The 11,257-nt window shown below is 45.9% G+C and overlaps 1 long non-coding RNA gene across 1 annotated transcript; it reads right to left on the bottom strand.

Annotated features, from left to right (window-relative positions):
- Positions 1 to 3,819: 3,819 nt before the first annotated feature.
- LOC116969677 lies at positions 3,820 to 10,150 on the bottom strand. The gene is made up of 3 exons (XR_004410896.1): positions 10,138 to 10,150; positions 7,714 to 7,716; positions 3,820 to 4,502 (listed from the first exon to the last, which is right to left on the bottom strand). It is a non-coding gene; the product is annotated as an uncharacterized LOC116969677 (long non-coding RNA).
- Between the last annotated feature and the right edge of the window lie 1,107 nt (positions 10,151 to 11,257).

Here is an 11,257-nt window from a genome sequence, read left to right as displayed (position 1 = left end):
GAGGTTGTCCCGGTTGACAGTGCGTGCGGTCAGCTGGGATGGGGGGTGACGCGAGTGGGGGGGGGGGGGGTAGAGCGTGGTAGTGAGCAGATGGATGGAATGGAATGTCCGTGGTTGAAGCAAACAAGCCTGCGCCGAGAGCCTCTGTGGATGTAACGGGGTCGACGCAAACGTCCAAGCTGTTTAACGACCTGGATGCAGGCTGGGATGTGGTTGTTGCAGAAACCAGTCATCTGCAGAGTTGAGTATTTGAGCATGATGGTGAGGGTGCAGACAGGTGTCCAGCGGTGCAGGTGCAGGTGGAGAGAGTATCCAGCGGTGAGGGAGCAGATAGGTTGTCCAGCAGAGCGGGTGCAGCGAGGTGTCGAGCAGTGAGGGATCAAAGAGGTTGACCAGCAATGCAGCTGCAGCGAGGTGTCCAGCATTGAGGGAACAGATAGGTTGTTCAGCAGAGCAGGTGTAGAGGTAGTCCAGTGATGAGGGTGTAGAGGTAGTCCAGTGATGAGGGTGCAGAGAGTATCCAGCAGTGCAGGTGCAGAGAGGTTGTCCAGCAGTGCAGGTGTAGAGAGGTTGTCCAGCGGTGCGGGTGCAGAGAGGATCCTGCTGGAGCAGGGAGGTGTCCAGCGTCGATGGAGAACAGGCACAGGAGGTGTCCAGCGTCGATGGTGCACAGGCAGGGAACAGACAGGCAGGTAGATAACAGGTAACAGGTAGGTAACAGAGAGGGGGGGGGACAGCGGGCGGAGAAGCGGCGAACAGTCAACGCCAGCGTCCTCTCCGGGCAGCGTGCAGGGATACTAGCGGTTCTGGCAGGGGGACGATCGTTCAACGGCCGAAAACGGTCAAAAAAGACCACAGACCACCTCAACTGGAGCGACCCTCCAGTGGTCCCACGACAGGTGGTAGATCAAGACCTCGTCCGGGATGAAAATAAACCGCAGTCGGCAATTGAAGGAGATGAAGCCGATTCGCGGTAAGGGACCGTTGTTAATTTGAAATTCCCGCCGCCGCCATTTTTTTCCCGACGATGGTAAACATTTTTCTTTACCATCCTATCTACATGAGATTCCACTTTCAGGGAACTATGCACAGTTATTCCTAGATCCCTCTGTTCAACTTCATTCCTCAATTCACAATCATTTACCATGTAAGTCTAATTTGAATTTGTCCTGCCAAGTATCACCTCACACTTATCAACATTAAACCCATCTGTCATGTTTCAACCCACTCTTCCAAATTACCTAAATCTCTCTGTACATTTTTAAAATCTACTTCATTATTCACAACACCACCTATGTTAGTATCATCTACATATTTCTTAATCTATCTTACCACACCAACATCCATATTATTGATTCACATGACAAACAACAGTGGACCCAACACACATCCCCGAGGTATCCCTCTAGCCACTGACCTCCAACCTGATAAACATCCGTCCACCATTACTCTCTGACATTTCCCATACAGCTACTTTTTTAATCCATCTTGCTATTCCTTACTAACCTCTTCTTAACCAACCTTATTTCCTTTTTGAACCTGTGATGGAAGGCAAAGTCTTGTCTCTCCCCAGCTCTCCATTCCTCTCCCGTAGTCGAGGTCAAGCCTCATCCTAGCCTTTCTTGACATCCTCCTTTAAATCCCTTTCTCTCTCTTGGGGACCCCAGTCCTGTTAGGGCTTATCTCCAGATTAATTTCACTCCTAATAGGACTTTTCGAGGAAAAGTTCCCCAAGACGTGTATTATTGGCATGTAATTCTCTGGCCCCGCTTGGTTCCGTCATAGGACTCACTTGTGTCAGTTCATCACTTCTTTCAGTCTTTTCAACCAGGTCCTTTGTCATTGACATCGACCGCATAGACCAACTGTTTGCTGAATCGGGGGTTGGAAATAAATGACAATCCCACCACCTCCTTCAATTCTGCTTGACTTTAAGAAGAATGACTTCCTCCACAATAGTTCATAATATAATGTTCACTGGTTGCCTTCTATTTCTTGTTCATTTTCAACTCACCACCTTTCATCATTTCAGATGGTTTTCCAGATCGGCTACATTATTTGCCTTTCCTTGTGTATTTCCCCTTTGTTCCTTGGGGTTCACCTTAAGTGGGTAATGACGGCATCCAACCAGAAGATGGAACTGTAGCCGGTAGTCAGGCTGCAGTGACGGCATCCAATCAGAAGATGACACTGTGGCCGGTAGTCAGGCTGCAGTGACGGCAGCTGACCTAACGATGGCGCTGTCGCCGGTAAGTTTGTGAGCGGCGGCCATGTTTGTAGTCTTTGCTGGCTGGCTGTTAAGTTTATACAATCCATCTTTTTCTGCCACTTAGCGGTTCCTACTACTTTTACCAATGGTGCCTTCAAATCTTTCATGGCCAATAGTCGTCCCACGTTCTCCTCCTCCAAAGCCCTAATCCATTTCCTTCCCCATCAGGGATATAGGATGGGGTATTTTTATTTATTATTTATTTATTTTTTATTATTTTTTAGCCCTCTCAGTTTATGGGTGCCCCAAGGGATAATCTGTGCCATCCTGTCGTCTCCTACTTCTGTTTCTCTGTCTCTCTCTCTCTCTCTTTCTGTGTCTCTTTCTTTCTTCTCTCTGTGTCTGTCTCTCTCTCTCTCTCTCTGTGTCGGGCTCTCTCTCTCTCTCTGTGTTTCTGTGTCTGTGTCTCTCTCTCTCTGTCTCTCTCTGTGTTTTGGTGTCTGTATCTCTCTGTGTTTCGGTATCTGTATCTCTCTGTGTTTCTCAACTTGAATGTCTACCATAAAACAACAAACCATAAAAGCTGGTCATTTTTCATCAATTAACTTATTTCCAATTATTTCAATCCATATTCACCATTATTTTAAATGTCCAATTCCTAGCACTAGTAACAATTTTCCAAATTAACTTTACTGACAATCTAAAAGAACATCAAGAAACGATTAAAAGAAAATCAAAAGCTGATTTTTACAACTTCCTTTTTTCAGGTTACGAGGATTCAAAGAGTAATTTTACAGCTTGTTCGTAATCCCCGATGGTTTGCAGTATTTTTAACTACAGTGGACATTCTTGCCCTCTCCACGGGGGGGGGGGCGGGGGGGGGGCGTCTGTGTTCAATTTTACAACTTGCTCATTCCAACCTTTCATCTTACAACCATTCGTTCCAAACCAGTTTTTACATACAAATCACATTCGTTCCGTTCTTACTTCAAATAGATTATTCAATTTATATTTTCTCCCTGTCCTGCACTCTTGACCCCGGCCTTTGCCGTCTTCTTATCTGCTACTTTCGGGAGTAACTCCCTCATCATCCTGTCTCTCTCTGTTCCATATTTGTTGTTTTTCTACTGCCTGCAACATAATCTTTACTACTTGTTTTTCCCTTCTGTGAAAAGGAATTGATCTAACTGTTCTTGTCAGACCTAAAGGATCTTCAAGGAGGCTATTTAATAACCCCCCTTCCCCCTCAGGGTCCTCTCCTTGGTACCTCCCTCAGGGGTCTAATTTCTACCGATCTTCTTATCTTCCCCTTCCGACCTTTTGACTCCCCATCCTGGTGGCCGGATGATCTTCGTCCACGCCGGCCCCTGTCTTCGCTCTTCCCTGGGTATTTTGGCCCCCTGCGGCTCTGCATTTGCCCCAACTGACTATACCTTATCACTGTTGTCTTCTCCAACCCCAGAGTATTTCCTGCCCCCCAGTGGTTCAGCATTTGCCCCAACGGACTATTGGGCAGAATGCGGGGATTTGGCCTACAGCCTTTTCCCCTCCCTTTTCAGTTTGCCTTGCCGGTACAGCCCCCTGAATCCTTCAGGGCGTTAACCACAAGGTCTTTTCAATCGCCCAGGAAGTACTTTATTAGTCATTGTTCCTACCTGGGTTCTGTGTACAGAAATTGCTCGATTGACTTTTCGCGATCTCCAACTAATCTCCAACCATTTTCACATCTTTGCCGAGTCTCTGTTTGGTCCGGGCATCACTCGCTCAAACCCTCTGGCGGTAAGCAAGGAGTCTGAGACCGCTGAACTCAGCGGGGTGCACATTCTCTTCGTCCGTGTATTTCCGTCAGCTGTCCAGAGAAATTAAATCTCGGAACCGAGCCCCCAAATTGTGAGATTCAAAATCACAAACGCTTTAGAGACAAAGTCAGGCAAATAAGTTTTTATTAAGATAATATTCTGCAGAATAGGTGCCTCTCCACTGCTGTCCCCTAGAGGCACAACGAAGATGGAGATGCTTTCTAACTGTATACATTTCATTTCACTATTGTCACACCCTCATCTCTCCCCATTGAGCTTCTTCCAATCATAACATAAAGCCCACATTCCCACGAGAACGACCTGGAACATCCACCCAACGTCAAAGACACCTAAGGCTTCTGCTGAAGTTTCTATCTGTTTGCTACTTTTTTAATCTAGAATTTCTCTCTGTTCTGTATATTGTTACTTTATTCAACCAGCAGTCTGGCTTCTGCTGACACCTTATTTCTTTCTAAGTTATATTTTTCAGAGTTCTAGCATAAATCAACCATCCCTATTAGCCCTTTTCTCACAATTTCTACCTCTGTGCCCTCCTTTCCTCTCAATTCCTCCCTCCCTCCAAACGGGGCGTTCTCCCGGGGAAGAACCCGGGGTCAGCAGGGCTCCAGGGGTGAGATTAAAGAAGGATGGAAGCTTGGCCAACTATGGAGGTTGACAACAAAATGGCCACCATCAGGGTAAGTGTCTTCTCCAGCCTGTCTGCCTCCGTGCCCCTCCCTCCCTCCCTCCCTCCCTCCTTCCCAACGGGGCGCTCTCCCAGGGAAGAACCCGGGGTCAGCAGGGCTCCAGGGGTGAGATTAAGGATGGATTGAAGATTGGCCAACTATGGAGGTTGACAACAAAATGGCCGCCGGGAAAACAGCAGCGAGAGAGAGATGGAGAGAGAGAGGGAGATTGAGAGAGGGAGAGAGCAAGAAGGTGGGAAGGAACGAGGGGAGGGGAGAAGGGAGAGGGGTTGGTGAATAGGCAATCCCCAGACACGCACGCATAAACCCCCCTCCCTCCCTCTCTCTACCCCTTCTATCTCTCTCTCTCTCTCTCTCCCACGTTCACCATCTATTCTCCTCACATTTCCCCAAAGTCATGTTCCCCCCCTTCCCCCTCTATCTCTTCCCCCTTCTAACCCACCCCCCCCCCCCCCCCCCCCCCCCCACCCCTCACCGCCGCCATTTTAGCTACTGGCAGCCAGAAGTCAATGAGTGTGAAGCCGGGGGCGGCCATTTTGGATGCTGGCATTTCCCTGTGGTGCTGCAGGTGGCCATCTTCTCTACAGGCAGTCTGCCATTGCAGTCCATTGGGAATGAAGCCCTGGGCGTCCATCTTAGCTACTGGCAGTCTTCCATTGAAGTCAATGGTAGCGATGCCCAGGGAGGCGGCCATCGTTGGTCAAGGCACTTCCATTGAAGTCAAAGGGACGTGAAATTCTGGGCGGCCATCTTAGTTACTGGCAGCCTTCATTTTTTTCTCTGTCTCGTTCCCTCTTCCTCTTCTCCTTATTTTCTCTCTCTCTCTCTTCCCTCTCTTTGCTGATGAGTGTGAGTGTGTACACGTGCATGAAAGAGAGATGAAATGGTGAAGAGAGGGGGAGAGAGAAGGGGGGGATAGAGGGGGGGAGGGAGTGTGTGAGAGAGAAAGAGAGTGTGTGCGCATGAGAGAGAGAGGGAACGTGTGTTTGAGAGAGAGGGAGTGTGTGTATGGGAGAGAGAGGGAACGTGTGTTTGAGAGAGAGAGGGAGCGTGTGTATGTGTGAGAAATAGAGTGTGTGTATGCGAGAGAGGGAGTGTGTGTGTGAGAGAGAGGGAGTGTGTGTGTGAGAGAGAGAGAGAGAGAGGGAGCGTGTGTGTGTGTGTGAGAAAGATAGTGTGTGTGTGAGAGAGAGGGAGCGTGTGTGAGCAGGGCTCTCGCTTAACCTTTTTCCCCTGTTGCCAGCCGGGCAGCCTTGGCAGCTTTTTAGGTTGCCATATGACAGTTTAGGTGGTCATTTAAGATGGCTTGCATGACGCGTGCGATAAGATGGCTTGCATGACGCGTGGTCAGGTTTGAACACGGGTCTCTGGCGCTGTAAGGCAGCAACTCTACCACTGCGCCACAAAGTGCTGGAATAAGCCAGCTCACTCCATAGATCTCAGCTTCACTTTATCCTTCCACAGGGTCCACACGCTCAATCAAAGCTCCTCCACTTACCTGACCTCCACACAGGATCACACACCTGCCTTTCTCCAGACCAGGCCCCCAGCGACTGCGAAGTTACGCCAGCACTTTGCCTATTTATGTAAACGAGCATCTGCGGTTCCTTGCGTCCACCCCTCATTGGAACGCGTTAGACCGACGTGTGCAGCACAAAACGTTTTATGAGGGAAAGGTTCTAAATTTTTGTAAACAAGATGTTTTACCAGAATGTCGCCTGGATTCGAGAGGTTCAGCTACAGGGCGAGCTTAGGGACAGTTAGGGTAGACGCTCAGAATCTTTTTACGCCAGGCTGGAAATGTCCAAGACTAGAGGGTATCACTATAAGGAGAGAGAGGGAAAGTTTAATGGGGATGCGCTGGACAGTGGTGGGGGCCTCATGTGCCTGACCTGGGGAGGTGGTGGAGGCAGATATGACAAGGGTGTTTAAGAAGCTTTTACGTGGGCATGTGGAAGTGAAGGGGAGAGAGGGATATGGATCATGTACAGGCAGATGAGAGTTTAACCTGGCGTCATGTTCGGACAAACATTGTTGGCCGAAGGGCCCGTTCCTGTGCAGTACTGCCCTACGTTCTAACCATCCAATCACCAACTAGAGAGCAGACCCCATCTACCATCTACTGTACTGGCAGATGTTTTCTGCCGTTCTCCTCCGGCGACAAACTCTTTGAATCACTTCTCTCTGGGAGGCGACTCCGGATTATCAAAGCTGCCACAGTCAGACATAAAAACTGCTTTTTTCCCACGAGCAGTAACTATTCAACAGCCAAAAGACCGTAGCCTCTTTTTACTCCGGTACTTTATTTTCACATGTTTGAATTATAATATTTTATTTTTAATTGTCTACAGAATATCTTGTTGTTACCTGCGAGCAAAGCACCAATGTAAATGCCTTGGATGTGGACCTACTTGGCTAATAACATTTTTATTCATTCATTATTATTCATTGAAAACAATAGACAATAGCTGCAGGAGTAGGCCATTCTGCCCCTCGAGCCTGCACCGCTATTCACCGTGATCATGCCAATCATCCACAATTAATACCCTGTTCCTGCCTTCTCCCTATATCCCTTGACGCCACTATCTTTAAGAGCTATGTCCAGCTCTCTCTTGAAAGCATTCAGAGAAACGGCTTCCACCACAATCTGCGGCAGAGAATTTCACAGACTCTCAACTCTCTGTGTGAAAAAGTGTTTTCTCATCTCCGTTCTAAATAAATGACCCCTTATTCTCAAACTATCCCTCAGACTATCTTTAATCAGACTTTACCTTGCACTAATCGATATTCCCTTAATACTATATCTGTACACTGTGGATGGGTTGATTGTAATCCTGTATTGTCCTTCCACTAACTGGTTAGCACACAACAAAAAAGCTTTACACTGTACCTCTCCCTGTAGCTGAAGCCCTCTAATCCAGGCAGTATTCTGGGAGAACATTTTGTTTTCATAAAGTTAGAACAGTCTCGTCATAAAACATTTTGTGGTTGAAACGACCGGCTGGGACACTTGCACCTCACTGAGTTACTCCAGAACTTTGCATCTTTTTTTAAAAGTACGCAGGCATCTACAGTTCCTCGTGGCTATGTTTTCATTTTTTAGTACACGTCGACCAGCGATAACCTGTACACTAGGTCTACCCTACTCACTGGGGGCAATTTTCAGAATTAATCTACACACCTGCACATCTTTGGAATGTGGGAGGAAATCGGAGCACCCAGAGAAAACACACACAGTCACAGAGAGAACGTACAAACTCTAGTTACACCTGCCTGCATTTGGCCCATGTCCCTCTCAACCTTTCCAGACCTGTCAAAATGTCTTTTAAATCAAAGATAAGAAACAAAATGCTGGAGTAACTCAGCGAGACGGGCAGCATCTCAGGAGAGAAGGAATGGGTGACGTTTCATGTTGAGGCCCTTCTTCAGAGTGATGACGAGAGTGGGCACAGAGATAAAATGTAGTCAGAGACAGTGAGAATGTTAAACTGAATTATTTTGTCAATCTAAAGTCAAGAAAACTTGACTCAAATGCTTGTAGCTGTTGGAATTGATTCTTTATTCAGTACTGAGACAATTCTTTGAACCTTCCAAAACAGAGCTAGAAACTCAGGGGCAGCTCCAAAGTATTTGTGTTTTTGATACAAACTCATTGCTTTATACAGGTATTTAGACATTTCAAATACAGAGGGTAGGACAACTGGTAACCAATCATCTGAGTCCTTTTGGTGATTTACAATATCAGTCACATGATCTCCCCTTTCCTGGCGTCTTTTTACAATCTTTGTTTGTCTATGGTATAACTCTATAACTTTGTTTTAGAATTATTTTATTTCAACACAGCAAAACCACTGTAGGCTTTTATCAAAGACCACTCTTCAAAATATAAGATACATACAATGATCACTCAAGTCATACACACTTTCTATACCAAGAGAAAAGATATTTCTATAAATCTAAACAATTTCTCTAAGTCTAAAGTGTACCTTTCTACTAAGACAATACATTGCATAATTGGTGTTATATAATTATACACATTTTGAAATACCATTACCTATGTCTTTAAAACATTAATTATATAAGTTTGCTGAATTACAGTTTCTAAGTTCAAAACGCACATTTCCATCTCCCATCCAAAGATACATGGGTTGCAAATCTGTCAATTTAGTTAATATGAGTTTGGTGCCTTTCCTGTTATCGGGAAGCAGGATTTCCAACCTCATGTACCAGACAGAACACAAGGTACAAGGTACAACCCAGACCATTACGTCAGAATTCCATCTGCTTCAACCTTCTATAAACAACTCCCTCAATCTAATTATGTCTCAAAGCAACTATTCCTTCACTTACATCTTATTCCTTATCACATTCATTATAATTTCACACAGCCAAGGCTAACTGCAGTCTATCATCTCTCAGCCTTGAATTCTGTCTCAAACCTAGCATAACAAGCCATAACTCTTCACCTTTATGTCACTTTCAGAGCTCAACAATGTGCCATAGAGACAGAGCAGATGGCCTAAGAAGAGGCCCCTTATTCAGCTTCCCATTCTTCAACACAAAGCCATATCAAATACAATTTCCTCCAGTGCTATAATTGCCCCAAACAATAACCTAAGCTAAGCAGGTTCAGGTTCAGGCCTCCATGTTTTGATTCATCTTTGCCTGTGTGTATGTGTCAGTTTGCACTTTATTTCAGTTCAGGAAAACTTTGCTTTTCTTTTGCAATTCACCAAGCTTATATAAAAGTCTCTATCCAAGCGGTTCTATTTGTATAATATTTCCTCATTCCCCACTCTGGTCATTCTATGACCACTAATATGATAATAACACAAGGCAGAGATTCATCAGCATTGGCTTATTAGTCATCCAAGTTTATACCTAACCTCGAGATGCTTTATAGCCCCTAAAACCTGGACCACGTAGGTCAGCAGGCTGGCTTGTTGACACCAATGCTGTTCCCTACTTCCCTGCTGTGCTTCAAACCCTAGCCCTTATGGTGCTCAATTATTCTGGACTTAATAACATTCCTCCTTCTCCACATTATATAGTCTATTACACTCCTCCAACATTTCCTTCTCTACCTGCTGGTTCACACGTACTCTACTTCCATCAGACTCCAACATCGTAATGTCTTCTTCTAGGTGCTGCAATAAGACCTGCCCACCAGTTTCCACATTACCCAAGGCTGTCATTAGTCTGGTGATGATACATTTAACAATAGCAATTCCCACTAACAAACACATGATCACTATTGCTGCATTTATGGCCATGCTGATGATCCAATTATATAATCCCCAAAACTCCAGTTTCCCCATCCAACACCCTCCTTCATTCCATCAAGCATGGTAGTAATGTCCTCTTGATGTTTGGTGATATTACTAGTTCTATCCTGAACTCCCATCATACATTTTTCTTTTACAATAGCACACGTCCCTCCCTCACGGGCCAACAGATAATCTAAGGCATATCTATTCTGTAAAGAGAACAGATGCATTTCTGATAGTTGGGTTTTTATTGCTTCCAGGGCTCCAGTAGTGGCATTTCCCAAAATGGTCAGTCCACAAATCATATAGTTTCGATTTTTTGCTGCCAACCCTCCACCTACACCTCTGAAAGTAAGCAGGCTTAGTACTCCCCATCCCGCAGCCTCCCACCTAGATGTTCCCATTGTAGTTGGGTTTCTACAATTGGCACAGAATTCGGCGTATATTGCCGTACGCAGAGTCCTTTGGTTTTGTCGGGACCAACTGTCTGGGCAGAGGACTGTGGTGGGGACAGGAGTACCGACGGCTACGTTCTTTGGAAAAGGAGGTTTTAGCACATTGGTCCCTTTGCCATTGATAAAGAAGTAATACCCTTCCTCGGTGTATATGGACCCATGACAGTCCCTGCGTGTATTAATCACCTCGCCACCCTTTGCCCAGTCCATCCAATTGCTTGAAATCCAATTGCTGTATCTTGGGATGGGCAAGTGATAGAATCCTACAGTTAGATGGGTTCCATTGGCCCATCCACAAAGCAGTTGCAACCCTGCAGAGACTGGGACACATCTTTTGGGAATGGTGCATTGGATGCCCTTAGATGTGCTGTTGCAACTAGGTTGTCGTGGGGTTCCGAATCTCCGGATCCGGATTTTCCGGATCTCACCAAGGTTCCCTCATAATCCGTACAACTGCTGCATCGACCTTCTGCCAGGTACAGCGCCTCCTAAGGGTCGTCTCTATTAATTGTCTTCACGTGAGCGGCTCGCCATGGAGAAATACATTGACGACGCCCTTGCTGCTGGGATCATCAGACCTTCCTCTTCACCTGCAGGAGCTGGATTCTTCTTTGTGGATAAGAAAGATGGATCACTTCGGCCCTGCATTGACTACAGAGGACTCAATGACATTACTGTTAAAACAGATACCCTCTTCCTGTTATCTCCTCTGCATTTGAAGTGTTAAAATACGCTAAAGTTAGTGTTAGTTAGTGTTTACTAGTGTTAGTAAAATTGTCTTCCATGACGCTAAAGTATTCACTAAGTTAGATCTTAGAAA

This window comes from Amblyraja radiata, unplaced genomic scaffold (assembly GCF_010909765.2).
Source record: "Amblyraja radiata isolate CabotCenter1 unplaced genomic scaffold, sAmbRad1.1.pri scaffold_1004_ctg1, whole genome shotgun sequence".
In the NCBI taxonomy this organism is placed as follows: domain Eukaryota; kingdom Metazoa; phylum Chordata; class Chondrichthyes; order Rajiformes; family Rajidae; genus Amblyraja; species Amblyraja radiata.
Note: the sequence above shows the minus strand (reverse complement) of the source record. Positions and strands in the feature narration are given on the sequence as shown.